General features: G+C 45.6%; 1 long non-coding RNA gene across 3 annotated transcripts in view; it reads left to right on the top strand.

Moving 5' to 3' along the window:
* The first annotated feature begins 351 nt into the window (after positions 1 to 351).
* Positions 352 to 12,957, top strand: part of LOC132761492 (uncharacterized) — a 36,872-nt gene continuing 24,266 nt past the window's right edge. Inside the window, exons 1-2 of one of the 3 annotated variants that reach the window (XR_010909157.1) lie at positions 352 to 750; positions 858 to 1,045. This is a non-coding gene — a long non-coding RNA (uncharacterized lncRNA). Of the gene's footprint in view, positions 755 to 857; positions 1,046 to 12,957 lie in introns of all 3 variants that reach the window. The other 2 variants (XR_010909158.1, XR_009629963.2) reach the window with 2 other exon arrangements.

The raw sequence follows: 12,957 nt of genomic DNA, 5'->3' as shown, positions 1-12,957 counted from the left end.
CTCAAGTATAGGCGAATTTTGTGTGCCTTTAACTCTTTGGCGCGCTTTAGAATCCTCGAAGCGTTGACTGCCGACTTCTGCTTCTAGGGTCACTCTTGTTTACATCTTTGTGTCTCTCCCCTCCCATCGAAAGTGGGGGGAGAAATGCCCTGTAGGACGCAGAGTGTCCTCTTTCATTGGCTTTAACTTAGCTTGTTTAGATGTTAGGGATCTCTGAACCACATGGGTAAACTTGGGCCCTCCAGGTGTTTTGGACTCCAACTCCCACCATTCCTAACAGCCTCAGGCCCTTTCCTTTTCCCCCTCAGCCGCTTAAGCGGCTGAGGGGGAAAGGAAGGGGCCTGAGGCTGTTAGGAATGGTGGGAGTTGGAGTCCAAAACACCTGGAGGGCCGAGTTTCTCCACCAAGTCATCTATCCCAGTAATTTTTGTATGTTTTTAATTTAATCTTGGAGATGTTAGAATTGCAGCCTACTGTTTCTAAACTTGGCTGAGACTGGGTTCAGTGGAAGTGACTTCCGAGTAGTTTCTCCTAGACTAGGAAGTATTTTCCCGACTAAATAGGAAAAAATGCATTCCTTAAAATCCCAAGCGATTGGACTCCAGGGGAGTTTCGAAGGACAGTCGGAACTCGATATACTTTTTTCCACAAACCCAACCCTCCCCCCTTTTTTGTGGGGGGATTGTTCAATCCAAACAAGCAACAGGCCGGCTGCTTTCCTCCCATTGAGACCGAAAAGAAGCTCGCTAGGTAGGTACGTTTCCTCTTCCGTGGGTTGAGGGCTTGAATTTCTCTCCTTGCTTTCGAAACAGAAAATGTGGGACCTGCCCTCGGTTAAATTGATATTTCTATTCCAGACTCACGGGTCTTTGAATTCTGTGCTCCGTGGGTGAAGTGTGTGAGCGTGTTGGAGGCAAAGATCAGGAGGAAAGAAAGAAGAGAGGCAGAAAAACGAGTCTCTGAGCCACAAGCCAGACGAACAAGGGAGTGAAAGCAAATTTCCTTCGTCTTTTCCAATGTGGAGCGTCCACTCAGCAAAGCAAAGGTCTTTTGGGAGCCCCAGTTTTTGCTTTCGATCTATACTTGCATATAATTCAGTGTCTGGATTCAGATTAACCGCCTTGAGTCCCTCCGGGGAGAGAGGGCGGGTTATATTATTATTATTATTATTATTATTATTATTATTATTATTAGAAACACAACAAGATGAGTCCACAGCAGACACTCTGCTAGCTGTTGTAGTGGTTCTGCGCGATGATGATGATGATGATGATGATGATGATGATGATGATGATGATTAGAAACACAACAAGATGAGTCCACAACAGACACTCTGTCGGCTGTTGTAGTGGATCACACGTCGGACACTTCACAGTGTCTAGGACTGTGTGATGTATTTTCGAATAATGCATGCAGATCCCAGTAAGGTGGCCCTTTGCAGCTGGCAGATGGTAATCTTGTCAGCGCCCGATTGTCTTTAAGTGCAGGCCAAGGTCTTTAGTCATTGCACTTCTGGTGTGAGAGAATTGGCCGTCTGCAGTAGGTTAAACCGCTGCGCTGCTGAACTTGCTAATGGAACGGTCGCAGGTTCGAATCTGGGGAGCGGGGTGAGCTCACACTGTTAGCCCCAGCTTCTGCCAACCTAGCAGTTCGAAAACATGCAAATATGAGTAGATCAATAGGTACCTCTCCTGCGGGAAGGTAAGGACGTGTGCCGATCACCACTGGGACCACTTTGACTGGCTTGTGCCAGAGTCTTTGGACTTCGATCTTTAAATCCTCTTATCGTGTCAGCTTTTCCAGTTGTTTCTCTTCAATCCTGCTGTCACCTGGGATTGTAACATCAGCAATCCATACTTTGTATTATTATTATTATTATTTGCTTTGTAGTGAATGATATTGTAACGTTGACTCCTATAAACCACTTCAAAGCAGGTAATCTGGATTCAGAAACCGGATTTATATAGCAGTGCAGATTGGTCAAGGAAAGGCACTCTGTCCATGCTCAGTTGAACTCTTGATCAATTACTGTAAGCTGCTTTGAGTCTCTTTTTTAGAGAGAAAAAGTGGGGTATAAATATTAAATAAGGATGATGATGATTGATTTTTTTCATGTGACTTGAGAAACTGCAAGTCGCTTCTGGTGTGAGGGAATTGGCCATCTGCAAGGACGTTGTCCGGATGTTTTACCATCCTGTGGGAGGCTTCTCTCATGTCCCGGTATGGGAAGCTGGAGCTGACAGGCTGGAGCTCACCCATTTCCCCAGATTTGAACCTTTGGGCGATAGTCCTTCTGGGACAAGGGATTAACTCATTTCGCCACCGCTGGCTCCTGATGGCGATGACAATACGCACATTTTGGAGCCTCAAATATGAGATCTGTTTCTGGGTATATTTGACCTCCTGGTTCCCCTCTCAGCTTTAGTTTTTGAGATACATAGCATATGCCATCTACCAGTCGCCATCTGCTCCTCCAAACATAACCATCTAAGAAAGAAGAACTGCTGCGGTCCATCCAATGCAATTAGATGAACCAGCGCCTTAAGTCACCCAGACACTAAGAAAACCTATTATTATTATTATTATTATTATTATTATTATTTGAAACACAACAAGATGTGTCCACAGCAGACAAGATCACTCTGGCTGTTGTATTGGATCACACGTCCGACACTTCCCAAGTGTCTAGGACTGTGTGATGTATCGGTATTATTATTATTATTATTATTATTATTATTACTATTATTGTTGTTGTTATTTTGGATTGGACTTTTATCCGAAGTCAGCCTCCCATCTAGTTAGATCTAAGGTTAAGAAGTGTCAAGGATTTCAAGACCTATCCTTTTAAGGGTAACTTCTTGACTAAGCGGAGAGTGAAAAGGCATTCTGCCCATGCTCAAGGGAACTCTCGGTGACGATATGCCATACATCCTGGTAGGGCTGGAAGTAGAGGAAGAGTCCGGGAGGCTTCTATTAGACCCGCAGAATGATCCTACCTTTCAAGAAGGAGAGAGTTCGCCTCCTTTTTTTACCCCGAATCCAAATGGCCAACCAAACCCAAACCTTGAGACTCTCCAGCATGGAGAATGTCCGACTCCACTTGAACTGCCATGGCTCAATGCTATGGAATCCCGGGAGTTGTAGTTTGGTGAGCCACCAGCATTCTTAGACAGAAAAGGCTAAAGACCTTCTAAAGTTTTTGTGTATGTGTCAGGAGTGGTGTGTCGCTTCTGGTGTGAGAGAATTGGCCGTCTGCAGTGGGTTAAACCGCTGAGCTGCTGAACTTGCTGATGAAACGGTCGCAGGTTCGAATCTGGGGAGCAGGGTGAGCTCGCACTGTTAGCCCCAGCTTCTGCCAAGCTTGCAGATCGAAAACATGCAAATGTGAGTAGATCAATAGGTACCTTTCCTGCGGGAAGTTAAGGGCCCTGCAGTCATGCCGGCCACATGACCTTGGAGGTCTCTATGGACAAAGCTGGCTCTTCGGCTTAGAAATGGAGATGAGCACCAACCCAAAGAGTCGGAGGGGACTAGACTTAATGTCACGGTAACGGCGCTCCATGCAGTCATGCCGGCCACATGACCTAGGAGGTGTCTACTGCAATATTCCTGCTTCTTGGCAGGGGGTTGGACTGGATGGCCCATGAGGTCTCTTCCAACTCTTTGATTCTATGATTCTGTGATTCTATACTGACAACGCTGGCTCTTCGTCTTAGAAATTGAGATGAGCACCAACCTCCAGAGTCGGACTGGACTAGACTTAATGTCAAGGAAAACCTTTACCTTTACTTTATCCTTGTGGGAGGCTTTTCTCATGTTCCCGCATGGGGAGCTGGAGCTGACATAGGGAACTCATCCACGCTCTCCCCTGTGCCACCGGGGGCTCCTCTATCCGGAGTATTTCTGCCCCGATAAAACGAAGTTTGCAAGGGTGAGAAAGCCAGGGCTTCAGGGCGGATGAGGGATTGGGAGTGGAAAAAAGGGAATTGGGGGAGAAGAAAAAGCCACAGCACTGTCTCCGGTTCAAAAACAGTTCTTCCAAAGGTCTTGGTTTCTTTTTTCCCCCTTCCCATATCCCTTTCTTCCTTCTCTCTTTTCTCCTTTTCTCTTTTGGGGGAGACTTTTTCGATCTGCAAACTCGAACTTCTCTCTCAAACTGACCAATGCGGAGTGCCGCTGAAACAGAAGAAGGAATCGTCCTCGGAGTTTGTTTTCGCTTTTAAACCCGCTTCTGCTATCAATGCAGAACATTCCCCCCCCCCCCCCCACTGGTCCGATTTACAGATTTCACTGCCGTTTGCGCTGAATATTCCTGAAAGTTTGGATCTATTTCCGAGAGCTACATTTCTGATGAATGAGATGGCAATTCGGAGCGGCGGGAGCTGGTGAATTTACACTGTAGGACAGGCATGGGCAAACTTGGGCCCTCGAGGTGTTTTGGACTTCAACTCCCCTCATTCCTAACAGCCTCAGGCCCCTTCCTTTTCCCTCTCAGCCGCTTAAGCTGGTGCCTCACCGAACTTCAAATCCCAGGGTCCCAGAGCATTGTGGCAGTTAAAGCGGTGTCAAACCGCATTAACTGAATACAGATTTTGTTGCGGGAGGGTTTTGTTGCTTCTTCAACGAGTGGTTGAGAGAGTCGGAGGCGAAACGTTTCCTTTTGACTTCGGTAGAGAAGAATTGCAATCCGTTATCCCGTCATTGAAGCCCCCCCCCCCTCCGACGCCGTGGGTCAAACAGCTGAGCTGCTGAACTTGTGGGATGAGCTCCCGCTGTTAACCCCAGTGGGAAGGAAAGGCTCCATGCAGTAATGCCAGCCGGGCTACATGACCTTAGAGGTGTCTAGGACAATGAGAAGACAATGATGCTGGGGGAAATGGAAGGAAAAAGGAAGAGGGGCCGACCAAGGGCAAGATGATTGGATGGCATCCATGAAGTGACTGGCTTGTCCTTGAAGGAGCTGGGGGTGGTGACGGCCAACAGGGAGCTCTGGCTGGGCTGGTTCATTAGGTCACGAAGAGTCGAATGAACAACAACAACAGGACAATGCGGACTCTTCAGCTTAGAAACGGAGATGAACACCAACTCCCAGAGTCTGACCTGCTAAAAGTATTGACTTCAATACAATTGATATTGGGGGGGGGGGGGGGGACGACGACGACGACCTATTGGCAAAATTTGTGAGGCTTAAGGTCTCCAAGTGGGTTGCCAGTGCTGGTTCCTCACCAAACTATGCACCTCAGGATTCCATGGCAGATAAAGTGGTGCCAAACCGCATTCATTCTACAGTGTAAAGCAGACATGGGCAAACTTTGGTCCTTCAGGTGTTTTCCGGGCTGTATGGCCATGTACCTGAAGCATTCCCTCCTCAAGTCCCAGGAATTGTGGGAGTTGGAGTCCAAAACACCTGGAGGGCCGAAGTTTGCCCATGCTTGCTGCGATTTCTTGTGTGTTTCCAAGTTATGGTGGCCCTAAGACAGTGATGGGCAACCTTTTGCGGTTGGTGTGTCAAAATTCGCCAAAAACCTGAGCATAACTTGGGTGAGGTGTCACTTCAAGAAAAAATGGCAATATCTATAGTTTAAATAAGAAAAATGTATAATCCATGCTGAGTTATAAAGTGAACAATGCTCAAATGTGCTGATGTTAAATTTGTAGAGCCTTTTATAAATTTAAGGATGGAATTAGTTTGGTTCTTATAAGATGTACTTCTCTATGTCTGCGTGTCATCAAAAATAGCCATGCGTGTCAGTGCTGACGCGAGTGTCATAGGTTCACAATCACAGCCCTAAGATTATCCTATCATGGGTTTTCACGGCATGATTGGTTCCCTGGAGGTTTACCCTTACATTCCTCTCTAGGAACCCAAAGCCATTAATACAGGGGTTCTCAACCTTCCTAGTGCCACGACCCCCTTGATGCAGTGCTTCATGTTGTGGTGACCCCCAACCATAAAGCTATTTTCGTTGCTACTTCATAACTATAATTTTTCTACTGTTCTGAATCGTAATGTAACTATCTGATATACAGGATATATTTTCATTCACTGGACTAAATTTGGCAAAAATACTCGATATACCCAAATTTGAATACTGGTGGGGTTGAGTGGGGGAAGGTTATTGATTTTGCCATTTGGGAGCTGTAGTTGCTGGGATTTATAGTCAACCTACAATCAAAGAGCATTCTGACCTCCAATGATGGAATTGAACCAAACTTGGCACACAGAGCTCCCATGACCAACAGAAAATACTGGAAGGGTTTGGGAGTTGTAGTTCACCTACATCCAGAGGGCAGGAGAAGGGCCTTTGGTGGGAAGATTCGCCTCTGTTTCCAAAAAGGAAAGGAAGGACAGGCGGAGACATCTTCAGCCTTCAGTGCCAAAGGGATTCCTAAGACCATCAGAGATACTTGTTTTCTGATGCTTTTTGGTGACCCTTCCAAAACCCCTCAGGGGTCCCAACCCCCAGGTTGAGAAACACTGCATTAAAGGCACCCGATCCCATCTGATCTTGGAAGCTAAGCAGGGTCAACCTTAGTGAATTCTTGAACGGGAGTCCACCAACAAATGGCAGGTGTTGCTGTAGGATGTATTTCAGAGGAGGAAACTGGCAAAACCACAACTGAGAGCCTTAGAGAACCCTATAGAATGAGTGGGGTCACCATAAATCAGGTGACTTCAAGGAACATAGACACAAAAGGCTGAGGGAGTGTCACCCGGAGAGTTTGTATGGGTATTTCGTCCTGGTTCTGGTTGACTTTTGTTCCATTTGGATTTCTCTCTATGTCAATGCACTCACGGACACAAAGGTTTTACTTCCGTTGAAGAAAGTCGGAAAGAGGAAAGACTTGGGTCGCACCGAATCACGGAATGCACCAGAGAAAGAGAATTCAACTCCACCAGCCTGCAAAATATCTGAAAGGGGAAAATGTCTTGGTTCATCCACATTTGCTTTACTCGGAGGGACTTTAGACGCCTTGTCTGTATGAGGCATTTAGTTCCCCGGTTTTCCAAGCACTTTCTGGAAAAAGAGTCCTATGAAAGAGAGACTATACACACGCACATACACAGCCCTCCATATTCCCCGGGCTTAGTGTCAAAACTTGCCCTTGAAAGTTAAAAACCGCTTTTAAAAATCCCCTAAGACAAGACTCCTCTGGGAATTTCTAGGTCTTCCTTTGGTTGGAAGCTAATAATAATAATAATAATAATAATAACTATTATTAGTATTATTTATTTTTATCCCACCCTATCACCCCCTCAGGGCGGTTGACCATAGAATTGGTTTCTCAGGTAGCTCCTGACACAATATATATGAGAAACTGCAAGTCGTTTGCACGTCCCCGCATTGGGAGCTGGAGCTGACAGAGGGAGCTCATCATTCCAACCTCCGACCTGTCGGTCATCAGTCCTGCCCATCGGTCCTGCCGGCACAAGGGGCTCCTGACCATAGAATCGCCTTGATATTCCTTGAGAGGTATACTATTTATGTTTTTCTAGGTGCCTCTCCTTCCTTGAACAGGGCAGGAGGAAGTTGACCATAGAGTCACCCTGGAGGACCTTGAGATGTCATCAAATCCGCAAAAAGTCTGTAAACGGCAAATGTCAGGGAAACTTTCTGGAGGCTCTTGGGCGAATGACACTTTCTCAGCCTCAAAGGAAGGCAAGGACAAGCTTCTTGGGACCAATACAAAACCCCATGTTATTGAACCCAGGCTCAGTGCTGACTTTCCTGAGCCCAGCCTCCAACTTCGGGTCACCATAAATCAGAAACAATTTGAAGGCACACAACCTCAGAAAAACGTGACAGATGGCGTTGAACAACGCAGCACAGTTTCATTTACCTGTAGATTCCCAGACTGGAGATCTTAGCGTGCCATGGGCTCAGGCTAAAGCAGTGTTTCTCAACCTTCCTGACCTAACCTTAATACAGTTCCTCATGTTGTGGTGACCCCCAAACATAGCATTGTTGTTGCTACTTCATAACTGTAAGTTGGCTGCTGTTATGAATCATAATGTAAATATCTGATATGCAGGATGTATTTTCATTCACTGGACCAAATTTGGCATAAAATATCCAAATCTGAGACAAATACATAATATGGCCAAATTTGAATACTGGTAGGGTTGGGCGGGGGATACATTGATTTTGTCATTTGGAAGTTGGAGTTGCTGGGATTTATAGTTCACCTACAATCAAAGAACATTCTGAACTCCACCAAAGATGGAATTGAACCAAACTTGGCACACGGAACTCCCATGACCAACAGAAAGTACTGGAAGGGTTTGGCAGGCATTGACCTTGAGTTTTGGAGTTGTAGTTCACCTACATCCAGAGAGCACTATGGACTCAAACAATGATGGATCTGGACCAAACTCGGCATGAATACTCAGTATGCCCAAATGTGAACACTGGTGGAGTTTGGGAAAAATAGACTTGACATTTGGGAGTTGTAGTTGCTGGGATTTATAGTTCACCTACAATCAAAGAGCACTCTGAACCCAGCCCGCAATGGATATGCAACAAACCTGGCACACTACCTACATGGCCAACACTGAATACATCCGGGGTTGATGGTGGTGGGGTGGTGGTGGCTGTTTTTGAGTTCCGGGAGTTGTAGTTTGCCAACACCAAAAAGTAAAAGAAGAACAGGAGGAGAGATTGTCAGGCTTCTCTGCCAAAAGCGTTCCTAAATCCATCAGAAATATGTGTTTTCTAATGGACTTGAGACGCCCCCCTTGGGGTCCCGGCCCCCAGTCTGGGAAACACTGGTCTAAAGGGTAATACATAATGCCAGGTACATAAGAAACTAGGCAAAAAAGTGTTATAAGCTGCAGCTTCGGGAGCGGCTTCTGTTTTCAGACACCAAGAAAGGTGAAACTCAAACGTTTTGCAACTTTATTCAACTACAGTATACTATAGCCGGGGCTATCCGAGTGTGGACTCGGTTGGGCGCCGCTGGATGACTCTCCCTCTCCCTTTTCTCGCCATAAAAGGCCCCTTTCTTTTTCCCTTCCTTTCTCTTTTCCCAGCAAAAGTCGCTCCAGATTCGACCCGACTGTTTATAGGGGCTCAAAGGGGGAGAATTGAAACAATGGGGCAGAAACGGCGTGGATAGGGGCAAATCGGAATTCTTGGGTAGAGCCTTCAATAGAAGAGATCAGGCACACTCAAGCTCGAAGTGGAAGGCGATACGATAGTCCTTGGAGAACTTCAGGCTGTGATCTTAGCTTTCTACACGGTCTTACTTTCCTTTTTGTCAGGTCAAACTCCGGATGAGATAGAGTTTGGAAAAGGGGTTTGACCCTCCTCCCACCACCCTATCACTCCCAGATTCCTCCAGCCCGTATGGTTCTTGGCTGCAAGTCTCTGCCCTTCTTGGTACTACAAAGTCAGATTTTCCAAGTCTTGCCCTGGGACAATAGATAGATAGGCTGGACTGTTATCTATTGGGTTAAACCCTTGTGTGGCAGGACTGCTGACCGATAGCGTGGTGAGCTCCCGACTGTCAGCTCCAGCTCCTCATGCGGAGTGTGTGTGTGTGTGTATAGATAGATAGGCTGGGCTGTTATCTATTGTCCTAGGGCAAGTCTTGGAAAATCTGGCTTTGTAGTACCCAAATAATGCCAGGAACAGGCCTAGAAACCAAGACACAAAGATAGATAGATAGATAGATAGATAGATAGATATGGTGTCTTGGTTTCTAGGCCTGTTCCTGGCGTTATTTGGGGCCCTGATTCAGGAAATTGCAATGGATAGACCGCATCAATTCTAGTGTCTTAGATATGATTATTACCATGATTTTCTATGGGCAAGCAGGTTTTTTTCCGTGTCAGGAAAGATTTGAGAAACTGCAAGTCGCTTCTGGTGTGAGAGAACTGGCCGCCTGCAAGGATGTTGCCCAGGGGACGCCTGTATGTTTACCATACTGTGGGAATCTTCTTTCATGTCTCCGCATGAGAAGCTGGAGCTGACAGTCGGGAGCTCACCACGCTTTCAGTCAGCAGTCCTGCCACACAAGGGTTTTAACCCATTGCGCCACAGTGGCTTCTGGCGAGCAGATGAATATGGTATATGTTCTGTATCTCAAAAACAAGAGCTGATAGGAGGAAACTGGTGCCACTTTTGGAATTAGCAAATCAAATATACCCAGAAACAGATCGAACTTGTGAGGAATCAAAATGTGTGTTAGCTAATTCTTAGCCTTCTTTTCCTCATGGGGTAATAAATAATGTGGGAAATCTCATTTTAGAACATATCCATTTGAATCAACTGAACTTTTTCAGTGTTGCTTTCCCATTGGATCAGTCTAGGCTTGAGGTAGGTAAGGACATAAATTTTATTTTTTATTTTATTTTATTTTTCTTCTTCTTCCAGATACAGAAAAGTGGGTAATATAAAATTTCTCAGGTGAGATTTAGCAACTCCATCTGTATTATGGCACTTCCTTCAAAAGAGGATAACTCAGTTCTGCCCCTTTGGTAGTAATGGGTTGATTTAAATTGATTTAAATACCCCAGAGCTGTTCTTGGAGGCTAAGCAGAGTCAACCCTAGCTATTTGGATGATATTTTTGAGCTGCCCAATGGGCCATAAATATTTCTACTCCGGAGCTCCCGTTTCCCGAATTACTCCTTAATACATTTCAATCTCTCCTTTTCATTTTTTGCCAGATGATTTCAGCTTGATGGAGCTTTCCCTCTTTTCTGGAAGTTGGGGTCTAGATGCTAGAGCAGGCATGGGCAAACTTCGCCCCTCCAGGTGTTTTGGACTCCAACTCCCACAATTCCTAACAGCCGGTAGGGAAAGGATCAAGGCAGTGACATCTCCACCCATCCTCTGATTAGATATCAGTCAGCATGCCAAATCAAAAACACAATGTCGTTCAAACTGCATTATATGGTGATGTAAATCCAGCCTTACTTTGTACCTTCAAAATTAGTGCAAATTTGACGCCACTTGATCTGCCATGGATTTATGCTATGGAATCCTGAGAGTTGCAGTTTCGCAAGGTCTTTAGTTTTCTCTGCCAGAGAATGCTGGTGCCTCACCAAACTAAATGAGGCCCTGCCCGTGCCTTATGTGCCCTCAGGACAGGTCAGCGGTTGGAATCCGGGAAGAGCGAATTGAGCTCCCTCTGTTAGCTCCAGCTCCCCATGGGAGACATGAGAGAAGCCTCCCACAAGGCTGGTAAAACATCAAATATACGGCAACGTTCTGCCGTATATTTGCAGATGGCCAATTCTCTCACACCAGAAGCTACTTGTAGCCCCTACAAACCAAACTAAATCTCAGGATTCCGAACACTGAGCACTGGCAGTTAAAGTGATGTCAAACTGCATTCATCCTACAGTATAGATGCACCCATAGAACTCCACGAGACTTCTGAGTGTAGAGCTGTAGTCTTCCTTGAGGTCAATAGGGGTTATCTTTGGTATAGATACCAAATCTGTATGGGTAGTTCTGCAGTTGTGGGGCGGTTTCATGTTGGAGTTCCGAATAGGTCTGAATAGGATTAAATATTCATTCTTTCCCAAGGTTGTTTGTTATTGTTGCTGAAGCGGTTGTGCTGCTTGGAGGGGGAAAAGGGGAGATGGATCTTTAAAACCTCAAATGAAAAAAAATCAATTATCCCAGTCCCTGCAATCACCCAATCTCTTCCTTCGATTAGTTCCACTGGTCCCGTTTTAAAGCTGTTTGCTTCTGCAATATCTCTTTCCCCCTTGTAACAAGGAAAATCCTAAGAAAATGTGGTCTAAATCTCCATGCAACCGATTTGAAGATAGCTAATGTTATTACTGCCTATATTCGCATTACAGCTCGCAACTTTTTGTTGTTGTTGATTGGACTAAAGCTAATGTGAGTGTGGATACCAAGAACCAGGTTGGGGCTTTGATTTTAATTGTGGAAACTTAGGCTCCACCATAACTCAATGCTATGGGATTGTGGGAGTTGTAGATTTACACTACCTGTGGGGTTCGCTGCCAAAGAGCATTGGTGCCTCACCAAACTACAAATCCCAGGATGCCATGGTGAGCCTGGCAGTCCTAGTTGTTGGGAATCAGAAGCTGTTAGGCTCAAAAATAACCCTCACTTGGGGTGATTCCACAAAAATATAGCAGAGTGCCACAAGTACAGTTCATAGCCAGCAGGTTAGTGTAAAGAGAAAGAATTGGTTTCCATTCAACAGGATGAAAAAGGATTGCAGACCGACAACTTCATAGGTTCTAAAAAATAAGTCGAAAGAAATCCATTCTGGATAGGAAACGTTCTTGGAGCTAACTGGCTTCAGTGAGCTATCTTCTAAGGAAAGGGAAAAAAAACCACAGCAAAATAGCCATATATCTACATCTTTCCTGGACAATGGCAAGATGCCTCCTCACTCTAGAAGAAAGGGAAGGGAGACCCAGAAAATGGAGACTGGCCGCATGGCCAGCCCAGGGCAATAAAAATACCTTTAAAAGAGGAAATTAGGTCTTCCTTGAAGGTCTGCCTTGGTTAGACCACATCTGGAATACGGTGACCAATTCTGGACACCACAATTGAAGGGAGATGTTGACAAGCTGGAATGTGTCCAGAGGAGGACGACTAAAATGATCAAGGGTCTGGAGAACAAGCCTTATGAGGAGCGGCTTAAAGAGCTGGGCATGTTTAGCCTGAAGAAGAGAAGGCTGAGAGGAGACATGATAGCCATGTATAAATATGTGAGAGGAAGCCATAGGGAGGAGGGAGCAAGCTTGTTTTCTGCTGCTCTGGAGACTAGAACTGGGAACAATGGCTTCAAATTACAAGAAAGGAGATTCCATCTGAACATTAGGAAGAACTTATGAGAGCTGTTAGGCAGTGGAACTCTCTACACCAGAGTGTGGTGGAGGCTCCTTCTTTGGAGGCTTTTAAACAGAGACTGGATGGCCATCTGTTGGGGGTGCTTTGAATGCAATATTCCTGCTTCTTGGCAG

This window comes from Anolis sagrei, chromosome 1 (genome assembly GCF_037176765.1).
Source record: "Anolis sagrei isolate rAnoSag1 chromosome 1, rAnoSag1.mat, whole genome shotgun sequence".
NCBI lineage: Eukaryota > Metazoa > Chordata > Lepidosauria > Squamata > Dactyloidae > Anolis > Anolis sagrei.
Note: the sequence above shows the minus strand (reverse complement) of the source record. Positions and strands in the feature narration are given on the sequence as shown.